The sequence below is a fragment of the Macaca mulatta genome, chromosome 18 (assembly GCF_049350105.2).
Source record: "Macaca mulatta isolate MMU2019108-1 chromosome 18, T2T-MMU8v2.0, whole genome shotgun sequence".
NCBI lineage: Eukaryota > Metazoa > Chordata > Mammalia > Primates > Cercopithecidae > Macaca > Macaca mulatta.
In genome coordinates this window covers 76559219-76575326 of record NC_133423.1, presented here as the reverse complement: position 1 = coordinate 76575326, position 16108 = coordinate 76559219, and the positions used below count along the sequence as shown (strand labels likewise).

Below are 16108 nucleotides of genomic sequence, written 5' to 3'. Positions count from 1 at the left end.
GAAGCTTCCTCTCAGGGGTGTACTCCACCCTGTGAGGTGTGGGGTGTCAGACTGCCCCTAGTGGGGGATGTCTCCCAGTTAGGCTACTCAGGGGTCAGGGACCCACTTGAGCAGGGAGTCTGTCCCTTCTCAGATCTCAACCTCCGTGTTGGGAGATCCACTGCTCTCTTCAAAGCTGTCAGGCAGAGTCGTTTGCGTCTGCAGAGGCTTCTGCTGTGTTTGTTATTGTTTACTGTGCCCTGTCCCCAGAGGTGGAGTCTACAGAGACAGGCAGGTTTCCTTGAGCTGCTGTGAGCTCCACCCAGTTTGAGCTTCCCAGCGGCTTTGTTTACCTACTTAAGCCTCAGCAATGGCGGGCGCCCCTCCCCCAGCCTAGCTGCTGCCTTGCCGGTAGATCACAGACTGCTGTGCTAGCAATGAGGGAGGCTCCGTGGGCGTGGGACCCTCCCGGCCAGGTGTGGGATATATTCTCCTGGTGTGCCTGTTTGCTTAACGCGCTGTATTGGGGTGGGAGTTACCCGCTTTTCCAGGTGTTGTGTGTCTCAGTTCCCCTGGCTAGGAAAAGGGATTCCCTTCCCCCTTGCGCTTCCCAGGTGAGGCGATGCCTCGCCCTGCTTCAGCTCTCGCTGGTCGCTGGTCGGGCTGCAGCAGCTGACCAGCACCGATCGTCCGGCACTCCCCAGTGAGATGAACCCAGTACCTCAGTTGAAAATGCAGAAATCACCGGTCTTCTGTGTGGCTCGCGCTGGGAGTTGGAGACTGGAGCTGTTCCTATTCGGCCATCTTGCTCCGCCCCATCTGGAGTCCTTTTCTAATAAGCACATGAGAAAATTCTAAGTCCTATTCGCACTTAGGAATGCACCTCATTTTCCCTGCTGGTGCTTATAGACATGAGTGATGGTGTGCAGATGCACAGGCAGTGTAAGGAATTGGTTCTTGTTATGGTGTTTGGAAAACTGGAAGGAATACAGAGACTTGTTATTTTTTATGGAATGCCATGGTGACAGCAAATAAAGTCACTAGAAAGGCACCACATTCTTTAGGGAAATGCCATTAGACTGAGCTTGTAAAACATATGAATGGTTTTAAATGATTACCCCAAGCAAAATGCTCGGTTAATGTCTCCAGTTATTCCTTTAGAAAAAAGACTGCCCAGACGTCACGACTTACAGAGCTTTCTTTAATAGTATGATGATTGTGAATTCCTCATGATAGGGGAAAAACAATGAAACATCACCACCAAAATTGGAAATGTAATATTTCAAAACTGAATTTTACTTTAACTTAGGATTTCTGTTATTTAAACCCCATGTTCTAGCAAGGACTTAGGCTGTTTTACCTAAATGCACCCAACATAAGGAAGAGAAAATAAATATGTAGAAAGCAGACCAAGAGAAAATGAGAGTAAGAAGCCAGGCTTGAGGTTAGTCCACAAAAGGCATGTTCTGAGATTTCTAACAACCACAGAGGAGAAAGCCTCGACCCAGTGTCCATGCCACAAAAACTACTTGGTAGGTGACAAGGAGCAAGTTTATTCCAGAGCCAGTTTAAGAGAAACTCTCAGCTGCAGCTCTCTGAAAGCTGATTCAAGGAGTGGACTGTGAACAGCCGTCAGAAACATCTCAGTGATTGTTCTTCCTCTCAAGCAAACCTTTAATAAGCATTAAGTAATGATTCATCAGTTTGAGATTATGCTCCTCGTTATGTATGTGAGATGCAACTTGTTATGATGTTTAGTATACATACCACATCCACACATATGTACAAATATGTGCATACACATATCTATGTGTATATATGTCGCATTTTTTAGACACAGGAATTTTGGTATGGATAAAACTAGAGAATGTGGCATGGACATGGGGCCAAAATGGGCTTTCTAGTTCCTTCACTAACAAGTTTAGATGGTGGGCCTGTCACAGAAGATGGGTTGGGCCTGCAGTGTGTCGTTTCCCAGCCATCTCCCTGAAGGACCATTACAGAGAGAACCCAAGTGAGAGGACACTCATGTGTAGCAGCCATGAACCTGCTGAGCCAGTCAGCAGAGAAAAGCAGCCAGTGATTATCCTCAGCAAACTAATGAAGAACAGAAAACCAAATGCTGGACAATCTCATTTATAAGTGGGAGCTAAACATTGGGTATATACATGCACACAAAAATAGGGACAATAGACACTGGGAACTCCAAAATGAGGGAGAGAGGGTCAGGGAAAGCACTGAAAATGACCTATTGGGTACTGTGCTCACTACCTGGGCAACAAGATGAACTGTACCCCAAACCTCAGCATCATGCAGTATCCCAGTATAACACATCTGCACATGTACCCCAACTCTAAAATAAAAGTTTAAAAATAAAAAAGAAATTTAAAATCATCTTCTAGAGATAATTTTGTATAGTCCTCAGTCTTTCCTTCCTTATGATTCTATGATAATCGGTAGTTTATTTTAGAAAAAAAGGATACATTTTGATTGCATTCATTTGGTGTGTGCGTCATGTATAATCAAATGCATATGTATGTCTGTTACACACTGATATTATTAGCAGAAGAGAAATCAGAATATCCCCAGGAATACATAATTTCTGAATTTATTTCTGTAAAAGGATTGCAGCTTAAAATTTACATTTTCATTCAATAGATACAGATGAAGAACTTCCTTTATAAAACCAGAAATTTTAATTTTAATTAATGAGAGATTTAAAAATACATTTATTTTATCTTTTTATCTTCAAAAAGATCTAAAACAGCCACCAAGGTTATAGTTAAGTTATGGATGTGCCCAACACTAAGTTAGAAAACTTAAGAAGCAAAAGTCAAAAATTAATAATTCATAATAAATCTGATAAGGCCTTCAAAAAAAAAAAAAAAAGAGACCAGTAGACATTAGGCTGTCAATAGACAAATTAATTGGCTTCCTACTAGAAGCCAATGAATGAGATCGAGATAGTTACAATATCTAGGCAATATTTCAGAGCTATATATTTGTTTGCTTATTTTCGAAATGTGGTCTTACTTTGTTGCCCAGGCTGTACTCCAATTCCTGGGACCAGGCAATCCTCTTTCCTCAGCCTTTTTTCCTCGTTGGGACTAAAGACATGCTCTGCCACGCCTGGACTCAGAGCTGTATTTTAAAATATCAGAGCTAGAGATGATGGGCATCTTCTCATGAGAGGTGAGGACTTGACTAGAACATATTCACAAAGAGAGTATCACCCTCCTTCTGCAAGGACGTGGTTCACGGAAGTGCCTGAGGTTAAAATATACCTCAAAAATTTGGATCTAGGCCATTTTAGAGACAAAGGGATACTCAGGATCCCAAAACTGTACTTTATAGAACATGACTTCAATAATTTTAACCCATAAAAACTTTAAAGCACTCATAGGACATTTAAGCTTGAGCAATGTGATTTTTTCTGTAGTCTTCAAGATAACCTCAAAGCACAATATGTGCCCACATATGTCAGTTACTTCATTTCATTTATAGGATTATTAACTGTTAGTCCATTTTAGTCCATTAAATATGCTGACTGCTACAAAAATGTCACTGTCAGTTTTAGAACAGTTTTTAGGTACAAGACCAATGACAGATTTAATAGTTAATGCCCCAAACTGTTATTCACATGTTTGTTTCTATAGTTAGATAGGGGGAGAGAATATTTTTCCTAGTTATCCAGGAGTTTAAAGTTTTGAGAAGAGAATCCGAGACACATCCGCATACCATGCCCGGAACTGCCATCTGCATTCATCAGATGACCACACCCACTAATCAGATGGTGTCCAGATCCAGGTGTTTTGATAACTGGGCAATTCGTGTGGCCTAATACAGATTAGCCAAGACCTCTCCTTAGAAACCATGATCCATCATGTATTTTTCTATTTTGTGAAGGATAAAATGTGTATCAAATCAAAGTAATAGAGTCAAACCACAGTTTCAGACCACTTACTCCTTGGGGGAAACTTGAGAAGTTTATCAGGAAGTTAACCTTTATATGACATTTGAGGTGGAACATTAAAAAACTAACAGGTTTTTCATTTGTGGTAATAAAGTATTCTCTTTTTACAAAAATGGGGGTAAAAATTCAACACTGTAGTTCTAGCCAGAGAAGATTATACCCGCATGGTAGAGAAATATAAACAAATTGGTCATGAACAAATTTCAAAGATTAGAGCAGTTGTTGAAGAGTTTTAAAGCAGGAAATGAACCCCAGATGCATTTAGTTAGCTTGATTTTCTTTGATATTTTCAAAAAAATGTTTCTGCTCAATGCCTGGCACTGTAAGAATACAGTGGTGAGTGGAAATGGCTTACGGGTAGGCTACCGCGACCACGACTCAAGTTCTAATACAAAAATAAAAGTGCCCCCTGACAGTGGCAATGCAGGAGCTATGAAAACATCTTCCCTGAGATTTAACCTAGTCCTGCCGTTCAGGGGTGGAATCCTGAAGAAAGGGTGCTTGAGCGGTGGAGAGAAGGATGAGTGTGTAGAAGGCTTCAGGGCGTGGAGGTGTGTGTGCAGTCTCCTGTTTGCAGGAGAAAGCCTGGGAAGGGGAGAGGTGAGGTAGCAGGGAAGCCATAGAGGCAGGCAAGCCTGGGAGGCCCCTGCAGGGACTTCCCACAGTTAGGCTTTTGCTGTCTGTGTCCCAGAAGCATCTCTCACGACTGAATCTGATAGCTAAACCATGATCTTGTCATACAGCTTTCTTCTCCCTGAGATCTGTGGTTTTTTTTTTTTTTTTCCTTTTTCAATGGTAAAAACAGAAGTTAAAATAAATAATACAGTCTCAGGGATAACCTCCCTAAATTTTCACTTCACTGCCCACTGTGCCATCCGAGACCACTCGTTCCACCTGATGAAAGCAAGGAGAGCTGGTTTATAGGATCAGCAAGACTTCCAAAAAAGCCCCTCAGTCCTTAACCTTACTCAAGTTCAGCCCTGAGGGCAGATAAGCTCCAGGAAAGACAATCGCCTTATCACAAGCAGAGAAAAAGCAGTGCAGTCTAAAAGCATATGTAATCTTTTACTTTTGCTTGAATAGAATGTTTGCTGTTTTCCTATAGATAAAAGAACATTAGAGTTATTCCTCAGGGGAAAAGGCGTACCTATCTTGAAGCCATTTTGAGAGTTTAGTTTCCCTTATGGTTTCAGTTTTTATGTGGTTGTTATTTACTACCATTTGCAAATGCTACTCATATGTTTTACAGATTGTAACCACAAAACTTAAAGAAATAGTCATCTGAGATTGGGGAAGGAGCAGTGACTACCATTCCTTGGAGGTTGCTGAGCCATGGGATCGCTGCAGTGAGCGCGCCTCCCTGCTGCTCCAGCTTCTTACTCTGCTGAGCCCAGAAGACAGGGCCTGCCTGGTCTGGTTCTCCAATTAGACCAGGCCTCCCATCTTCTTAGCAGGGTTCAGCAGCTTCCTCCCTACCCCTGTTACAGGAGTGGGAACGACTGGGCAAAGAGGATTAGCACTGGCTTTCCGGGATTGTCGGTTCACGCAGTATTAAGCCAGGATGCCCTGACAGAGGAGTGTTAGAAAACAATACTAACCTTTGATGTGTAGACCCAACTATACCCCTCAGTGGCTCAAACAGGGTATTACATGTATCAGAAACGAAAAACAAAAAGTATACAGAATCAAAATATTTAATGATTGAAAAGGTTTTTTCTTCCCCTGTCTACTGGACTTTAAATACTCATCTAAAATATGATATGCTCAAGTGCAGACAGGACTGAACTAAGCATCATTTACAGTGTGAGCATGTCCTGTTTTTTTAACCACTTATTTACATTTCATTACAGGTCTTACATAGATTACAATATCATTTTAATTTAAACATTTATATTTAACTGGTAAAATGATACATTGTTACATTTTTAAATATGCTGGTAGTTTATATAATAACCTTGACATTCTTTCTCTTTCTATTTATTCTCAGCTTTGCCCTACTAATATAGGCTTAAACAGTTGATGGACAGAAAAGGACACAGATTCACTTAGTACATACTTTTATAAAGCAGTGACAATATTATTCTTATGTTGTTTTGATTATCAGTGCCTTATAGAATTGAAAAGTGACAGTGCTACAAATTCATACTCATTAAATTCATATTATTGAAAGTAGTATTTTTATTTTTTATTGTCAATATTTGAATTGCATATAGCTCTTCATTTGACCAAGTGGATTATAAATCACAATTCAAGTTTTGTTTGTTTGGGGTTTTTGTTTTGTTTTGTTTTTTTGAGAATTCTTACAAAAGACATTAAGTACTTCCTCTCACAGGAAAATTCTCAAAGTTTCACATCATTCAGAATTAGCTAATATGATTATATTATGTGATTCAAGTTTAAGTATGTGTCTGTTTCCAGCGTTCCTCCTTCTTAGACTTCTTTTTCTCCATTCATTTTGCACGCATTGGCTTAGTGACCTGAATCCTTAGCAGATTAACAGCAGGAAATGTTGTCTGACAGTTTGCTGCCAACATCTCATATGTGTGATGTGAAACTCTTTGCAAAAAATCAAGCCCGATGTTTTTGCTAGCCAAGAAGAAGCACGCTTCACTGGAAAGCCATCATCTACCACGGTGCACATCTCTGAGTGCAAAAGTCTGGATTCAAACAGAGACTGAAATTACAACAACAAATGAAGGCAGGAACCAATCGTAGCTGATCAAAAAAAAAAAAGTGCCTTTAAAGAAAGGTAGATGGGCTTAATATGTAGGAAGGTACTTTTGTCATGTATGTGTTTGAAGTGTTTGTGCACTGAATCTAAGTCAAAACATAGGTCAACTCTACTGCATGTGAACAGCTCAATCTAGTTTGGGCATTGCTGTATGCCATATATATGATGCTATTTCACTATCTTATGTTTTGGCTTACAATGTATAATACCAAAATGTGCCAGTATACGCAATCTGTATTTAAAACTGTTCTGTGAGTGTGTGTTTATAAAGAAAAATTGAATGTAGACTCAGTTTACTAATATCAATACTATTTTTGAATAATTTCCCAGTTTCACCTATATAAAGAGAAGGGATTTGTTTTTCGTAAGAGTAATGGTATGAATTGTTTTCTATGATCTCATTGTAGAATAAATAGGATTTTAATAGTACATCAGTCTCTTCCAAATTCAGCATTGGAAACCTTAAATTTATCAGGCTCCTTATCAAAAAGGTCTAATAATAATCACCCACATTTATTATTCACGCTTCCCATGAGGTAGGCAATGTACTTTCCAGTGTTTTATCTTAATGCAACAATCCTATGCATAAGTACCCATATTATTTCCATTTTATAATGAAAACAATGAAGCACAGAGAGGTTTAAATAACTTGTCTAACATCACAGAGCTGATTAGTTGTAGAACCAGAGTCCAGCCTTGGGACTGTCTAATAATACTGCCCTTGAATAATGGGAAGACAAACTTTCAGTGGGTAGGAATATCCATCTTAAAGGTGTTTAAATAATGCCAGATGAATTCTCATCTCTAGATAATTTAGACCTGGAAATTAAACACACATGTTCACTATTTTGTTTATAAACTTACCAAGACCAGGAAATAGTTTCATATTCCTGTGTTTAACAGAAGGCTGCAGATCATTATTGCTAACTTGATTAAATGAGAATGTGACAGAACAATTATTGATTGACGAATGTTTGAAAGAAGTTACCCTCATGGTTTTCTGAAGAGCTGATTGCTCATGAATTTAACGACAGGACTGACAATATATGTGCCATCTAGAGAGAAGAAATGTGATCTCTGCCTCTCACATCAGCCCTCTGTGAATATGCTGCCTGGATCACATTTGGGATTAGTACATAGGCTGAAAGATCCCATTAAGTCCTGCCTCTTGAGAATGGATTCTGGCAGTAGTGACGTGGATAATGGACTTTCCATGCTTATTAAACATGGCATTGCATGTACACTTGAGACAAAAAGCCCAAAAAGGCAGGAGATGCACATAGGATAGCTGATGCCTTATCTTTCTTCTTAGGGCTTCCCAGCTCCAGCCCTTTCTCCAGCTTTATGGACTCTGTTGTCCCAGACTAGACACCACCATCTTTTGTTCCTGGGTTTGACCATGGCCCTTTGGCATTTTCCAAGTATGGATTAAAAAGAAAAAACAAAACAAAAAAAACCACTCTCCACTTAAATTTCAAGGCAATGTTATAGAGTATTTTTCTATCAAGAATGCATTAGGAAAAAAGGAAGCCCAGGAAAGGTGACTTACGCAGAGTCCAAGTGTCTGATTTGAGCTGTGGCCCAGAGAGTTTGGTGAGCCCTTCAGAGGCTCCATCCTTGAGGTCAATGGTAGTGCAGTCGTTTAGAAATAAAGACAAGTCCGAGTGACCTTTAAATGTGAGGAAAATGAAAAGGCATTCAATGAGGAAAAAATGCAATTAGGGCAGGAAGCATGGGGGGAAACGATGACATTTTGTTAGATTCGTCCAAAATAATGTGAGAAAAAATTCTTTCTTGAAATTCCTGTCAGTAGCACTTCTTAGACACACAGATCGAATGCCTGCTGTGTTCAGGACACCGTACCCAGGCGGTAAAAAGGGCAAGCAGTCTTCCGTCCTCAGGGAGCAGAAATAGGACTTCACAAACTACTACACTCATGAAGGAATATAACTTCCAAAAGAAAATCAGGGGTCTGTGTGAGGAAGATAGGTGATGGAGAGAATGAAGTACTTGGGATGTAGACAGCCCCTCAAATAAGGATACAGAAGCATCCGTTTTGCTGGAAGTTTTCAATATCGTAGCCCTCCATATTTTCTTGTAGTAACACAAGTGGATTTGAGCCTAAGCCAGCATAGGCAGGAGGCTTTTTTATTTTCATTTTTCAACGTTATTGTCTAAAGAAACGCATGTGTGCATCCTGAAGAGCGTTGCCGACACACACGCCTTCTGATGCAGGAGCCCCATTCCTTCCTGAGCGGCGGGGACTGCTGCTTAGCTCCAGTTCTCAAGCCAAACAACTTGCTCTCCCCCTTCTCTTCATGATTAGACAGCTTCAGATAGATAACTGTACCCTGTCTTCTAAGGCTAAAAGACAGTTTTTGATTTGACAGATTTCTCTAATTTCAGCTGTGCCAGAAGCGGACTTCACTCAGGCTGATTCATAGCTTTGTAAGACTGAAGGAAAAAACCCATTGTATTGTAGTCCGGTGCTGAAACTTGGTGCAATTTGTGTCTTCCTGCTCTTGCACTCATTGTCTTGGGCGCAGATTAAGAGATGATTGATAAGGATTCAGGAATGGAAGCAATGCCCATTTTGCAGAAAGCTGTGCTAAGGAGAGTTGTCCTCCCTGGGTTCAGTGGCAGGTGTTTGTACCTGTCAGTCACCCCAGTTACCTGCTAGGGTAGATGTGAATGCTCCTGGCTCTAAAGAGGAGATCAAGACATTTATTCACCTACTAAGGGTCATTCTTTAGTAATGTAACAGGATCTTGAGTCAAAGTATATTTTAGCTATACAAAGGGAAAGTGTCTCCCTGTTTCTTAAGAAAAAACACACAACACAAGAAATTTCTAAACATTTCTATTTTTCTTATGTTGTATTCATAGTTTTAAATCAAAGTTAGTGTGTTTGTGTTTCTTTCCACAGTTTAGTGGTTTATTATTTCTGATTTGTATCATTTTATTTTAGCATTTGACTGGTTTATCGTTTCCTGAGAACTTTTATTTTTTCAGGAAAATATGTTGGAATGAATGTCTTCAGATTTTTAAGCCTGGGGCAACATAGAAAGACCCCATCTCTACAAAAGAATTTTTATAAGATTTGCCGGAAGTGATGCTACATTCCTGTATGCTAACTGGGGTGGGAGGATTACTTGAGCCCAGGAGGTCGAGGCTGCAGTAAGCTATGATTGCACCACTGTACTCCAGGGTGACAGAGTGAGACCCTGCCTCTGAAAAAAAAAAAAAGGATTTTAGGCACATGTGTCTGTGTAAACCAATTTTACTATAATGCAACTATGAATTAGAGTAAATTTAGCCTAGGCTAAATCTGAAAAAGCTACATACTTCCTCCCAAAAACGTCAAATGTCTTTAGAGTCCTCATGTTTAAAAATTTATAAGTTGCAAACATATTTTAATATAAAGTGACTGTTCAGCCATACCAGCATACCAGCATGCATTACCTGGGAATCTTTTAAAAATGCAGATGTCAGCCAGGCATGGTGGTTCATGCCTGTATCTCAGCACTATGGGAGCCCAGGGTGGATGGATCACTTGAGGTCAGGGAGTTTGAGTGACCACGTCTCAACTAAAAGTGCCGAAACCACGTCTCTACTAAAAATACAAAAATTAGCTAGACGTGGTGGCGGGCAGCTGTAATCCCAGGTACTCAGGAGGCTGAAGCAGGAGAATCACTTGAACCCGGAAGGCAGAGGTTGCAGTGAGCTGAGATCACGTCACCGCACTCCAGCCTGGGCAACAGAGTGAGACTCCATCAAAGCAAAACAAAAAGCACATGCCTTGGCCCAACTTCAGAAATTCCAATTTAATTGACCTGAGGTAGGGGCCTGGACACTGACATGTTTTAAGTGCCCCCAGGATCCACTGTTGAAAACCACTAATTTAAAACATTGCTTCTGTGTCATTGCTTATGGCTTGCTAGTAAGAAAAATATTTTTGTAAAGTTACATCAGGTTATTGTTTTAATCTCTTAATGGAATTTGACAAAAAAGAGAGACCCTGTGAAAGATGACATGCAGGAGGCCCAATGCCATTGCAGATGTCTTTACGGTCAGGGATATGAAGTGAGACACAGCTGGGATGTAAGGCAGGATATAGAGAGTGCAGCCATAAAGAGCTACAAAGTCCAAAGGAGAGAGAAATCACATTTGTCTGGGAAGACAGGAAATGCTTCAGAAAGTTGGCACTGGAGAAACCTCTTAAAGGACGAGAGGACCTAACAGGCAAAGCAGAACATGTGGGACATTGAGAGCATCATTATGGGCAATGCCTGAGATGGACTGAAACACATCAGAACTGTTTAACTCAGTGAGTTCATCACGATAGTATGAAGCCAAAAGATCTAATTGGTGACGTTGGGTGATGCTCGGGAGCCAACTCATTATCTTGAAAATGGATAAAGGGAGAGAAACAAGCATTTATCTTCATTTTCATAATTAAACTGTGTCACTGGGTAAACAAATAGTTTTGACTAAAAGAAATACCTCTTTATAAACATGCTCCAGTTAATAAATGGAGAAGGAATGATTCAGATTAGAATATCACCACTTTGCAGTCTGGAATGAATGATATAGGACAATGATCATCAGTGACTGCTAATATCACACATGTAAAAAAACATCAAGCAGTCATGTAATGCCTCCTTATGAAGTATCATTTATGAAAAACAAACCAGAACCTGACGAAGCTTCTAGATGTCACTCCCAGTTTAGGGGCCATTCAGGAGACTGGGAGAGCTGGTAAATTACACCATAAAGATGCAAACAGCAGAATCTACACTGAAAGAACTCCACAAGCAAATGACCTAGTTTCTTAGGCAAGTTAATTTCAAGGGGAAAACCAAGATAAGTGGGGAATTATCAGGTTAAGTTTTAAATTTTCTGAAATGTTGATTCAATGAAAATTTTAAGTTTGTATTTACTCATGATAAAAGTACCATCATTTGGAGCTTAACCTTTTTTTTTTTTTTAACTAAGCTTCTTAAGTAATTATTTTATTAACAATTTAAACTAAGAATGTACTTTTTGTCAGTCTTTCTCTTTTTAATTAGTAGATGTATTTTTCTGGAGCAGTTTTAGGTTTATAGAAAAACTTGAGCAGAAAGCACAGAGTTCCTATATACCCCTTCACACTTTTCCCTCACCCCCCAGTTTCCCTGTTTTTAGTTTTTGCTATTTCTTACAGGAAGGATCCCCTATTTTTAACATTTTGCATTAGTGTGGCACATTTGTTAACAACTGATAAGCCAATATTGACACATTATTGTTGACTGAAGTCCATAGTTTACATTACAATTTATTCTTTGTGCTATTCATCCTGTGGCTTTTGACAAATATACAATGTCATGCTTTCACCATTTCATGATCATACAGATAATGGACCATTTCACTGTCCCCCACATCCCCTGTTAGCCACCTATTCATCCCTCCCTACCCCCAAACCCTTGGCAACCATTGGTCTTTTTGCCTTTAGTTTTGCCTTTTTCCCTTAGTTTTGCCTTTTCCAGGATGATATGTACAATAGTCCCCCCCACCCATTATCTGCATCTCACTTCCCCATACCGTTTTCCACAGTTTCACTTACCCACAGTCACTGTCTGAAAGCAGGTGAGTTCAGTACAATAAGATATTTTGAAGGAGAGATAGAGACCACACTCGCATAACTTTTATTACAGTTTATTTTGTAATTACTCTATCTTACTATCAGTTATTAATCTTTTACTGTGCCTATTTTATAAATTAAACTTTATCAAAAGTATATATGTATAGGAAGAAACAGAATATGTAGCATTCACTACTACCTGCGGTTTTAGGCATCCACTCGGGGCCTTGGAGCATAAAATCCCATAGATAACGGGAGACTACTGTAGTTGGAATCATACAGTATGCATTCATTTCAGATGAACTTCTTTCACCTAGCAGTATGCATTTAAGGTTCTTTAATATCTTGATAGCTCATTGTTTTATCAGTGAACATTATTCCATTATCTGGATGCACCACAGTTTGTGTCTTCATTCACATAAAGAAGGACTTCTCGGTTGCTTCCAAGTTTTGGCAATTATGAATAAAGCTGTTACAAGCATTCGTGTGCAAGTTTTTGAATGGACATGAGTTTTCAACTCATTTGGGTAGATACCAAGGAGCATGATTGTTGAATACTGCAAGGATAGGTTTAGTTTTGTAAGAAACTGCCAAACTGTCTTCCAGAGCAGCTCTACCGTTTCGCACTCTTGTCAGCAACGAGGAAGAGTTCCTGTGGCTCCACATCCTCACCAGCGCTTGGTATTTTTATTGTTCTGGATTTTAGACATTCTAACATACGTGTGGAGCTATCTCACTGCTGTCTGAATTTGCAGTTCTCTAATGACATTGGATGTGGAACATCTTTTCATATGCTTATGTGCTCTCTGTATATTTTTGGTAAGGTGTCAGTTCAGATATTTTGCCCATTTTTAAATTGGGTTGTTTTCGTATTGTGTTTTAAGAGTTCTTTGTGTATCTTGGGTACCAGTTCTTTATCAGATATGTGTTTTGCAAATATTTTCAGCCAGTCTCTGGCTTACCTTTTCATTCTCTTTAAGTTCTCTTTTGACAAACATCTCCTAACACCCAACAATTGCAAGAATCAATTTGGAAAATTTTTTAATTAAAGAAAAAGTATAAAAAGTTATGAAACTTGTTATTTGGAGATATGCCATTTTTAGGATATTTCATTTAAAGCTTTCCTGATTGTTGGACTGCAGTATGTCCGTTTACCTTATCAGAAACAGAAATGCAGTTTGTCAGGGGAAATTTTAAGAAGAGGGCAAGCTACCATTGGTTTGTTACTCTAGGAAAGTAAAATCACATTTTGGGGATGATATCATACTGAATACTATACACAGACTGAATGCTTTTGAGTCAGAGATGATTTAACCACTCACAAAGAACTGTAAGACTAAAATCTCAGTCTTTTCTGATTAGGTAAATTATCCATTAGTTTAGAATACCTCTATCTTTTTTTAAAAAAAAAAATTACTCCGTTCTTGACTCATAGGGTAGCATGTAACCACACCCAATGATAGTAAGATACCTAGATTTGATTACTTAATGAACAACATGTCTTTGGAACCATAACAAACATAATTTCTCCAAAATTTCCAGTCTGATTGATGGTTGAGATTTAGTCATGTGATAAACATTATTACCTGCAGGTACATGCAGATATCAACAAGTAGAATTAGTTGACTTGGAAAGTTGAATAATATGCTAGAAAAAAAATCATCTGGTTAGAAGAATCAAGAAACTTTTAGAGTTGGGAGAGAAGGGATCCAGTCCAGGGCTGGAAAATAAGTTTCATGTCATGTCCCACCTCCATCCATGGGCAGCATCTTTCTCATCATGATGTGTAGAAGGATGCTGATGCCCGATCTGGGTGCTATGGGAGAGAGTGCCTCAATCCATTAGTGGTTTGCAAAAGGAAGCCCAGTAAGAGCCTCAAGCCCATAAACGTCTTGCCCAGTAGAATCTTACATCCCCACTCAAGGATGAGAAAATGGAGACACAAATAACTTAAAAGCCTTTTCCAGAGTCACCCAGCTGGCTGGTGGCCATGCTTATGTTTAGCAGGTCAGAATTTCATTGCTTCCATCCCATGATATAACCATCTACAGTTGATATCAGACAACTGGTCTCAGCTCTAAGGGCTAGGAAAAAAAAAAATCTCCAGTGTGGACTAGTATGTCATTGTCTTTAAAACTAGTGTTTAAAATGTGTTTAAAATATTCAGTAAGAAAAGGTCTGGTCTATTTAGGAGAAAGGTGGGACTCATTAATAGAAATCAAATTACAAGGAACTAGACAAGTGAGAGCCAGGTAGCATTAACAGTCTGTGCTTGAGCTAACCCATGTCTCTTGTTAGGCAAAGGAAAGAACACAGCAGCCAGAAAGTGGCGAATTGTAACTATAACCAGGGCAGCCTGCAGCATATTCAGAAATGATTCCTCCGTTGAGAACTGGCTGCAGTCTCTTGAGTCAGAGAATATAGGAGACATAGGGTCCTGTGAAGCCTTGTAGAGAAAAGTTTTTGTGTTTGCATTTGTTTTGGGTTTTGTTTACTTATTGAGAAAGTATTTGGCCAGACACTGATATATATTTTTCTGTGTTGTGTGTATGTAGGTTAAAAAAAAAAGGTCAAGCTAAAGCGATTAGGTAGTAAGTAGGCATTTGATATCTAAAGAGTGGGACATGTTAATTATAAAGCTGCTTATTGGCGCCACCAGGAGTTGGATATGTGCTCCTATAGAAAATGTGCATACATAATAATCTGCTCTACTTTAGTTAGTCTACTGTCAGCCACCAGGCTATAATAATGGCTGACATCTATGGAATGCTTAATAAATATGCCACCACTAGACCACGTTTGAATACATTATTTGATTTTAATGTCATCCATCCCAAAGAAGCAAGTAGTATCATACCCATTTTACATAGCTGCAAGGGACATCCTGAAGATTCAAGCCCGGGTTTACCTGATTCTAAAATCACTTCCCAGGTCATCACATAAGACTGTCTGTCTCATCCAACAGCTTTGAACCTCTGTGCTTATCTGTGAACAGCAGATCATACCAATAGAAGCATCAGAAGAACCAATTTTTGTGAAAACTTCATAATTTGTGAAGGATTATTCAGAAATAATATGCTTTTATTTATAAATAAATGATTTAAACCAGCAAGCAGGGGCTTCATTGTTGTAATATTTATTCATAGCCGATGAGCAATGTTATTATATAGTTTTGCTAACAAGTAATTTATTTTCATAACACTTTATGGAACTGTTTTTTCCAAATACATCACTGATTATTTAGCTAGCTATGATTTAGGCCTACTTTTCTATCATACATTTGCCTTTTCTCCTAAATAGTCATGCTTGAGGGGACTGAGTAATTGCTTTCAGCATAATTACAGCTGCACAGTAACACAACACACGACTCACAGGTCTTTTGAATGCTTATTATTTTGGCATAGACATAGTTGATCAATTTTCATATTTCTCATTGGTATTACATTAAATCTTAAAGACAAATATGCTTAATGTATTAGATGTAAAATGTTAGTAGTGCACTAATAAAAAACTGGTTTAGTTTATTTGTTGCCAGTTAATTCATCACAGACTTCATGACTATGTTTAAAGGCCTTTGAATGATTAGATGAAAAAATGATATGTCACAATAAATTAAGCTGATGAATTTTTTTTCCAAATGACTACCTTTTTCTCCAGATGCCTGCTTGATGGTCAGAAATATAACTCATATATCTCTATTTTGTATTTATATATGATAACTCAAGTATTCTTTAAACTTAATATTTTGTTATGTTTAATAAGGATTTGCTCTAAAAACGTTGAGAAAGACTGTACAAACTGAAATT

General features: G+C 38.8%; 1 protein-coding gene across 50 annotated transcripts in view; it reads left to right on the top strand.

The window, feature by feature from the left end:
* EPB41L3 (erythrocyte membrane protein band 4.1 like 3) overlaps positions 1–16108 on the top strand; it is a 246116-nt gene that overhangs the window by 176828 nt on the left and 53180 nt on the right. The gene's annotated exons all lie outside the window — the stretch shown is intronic.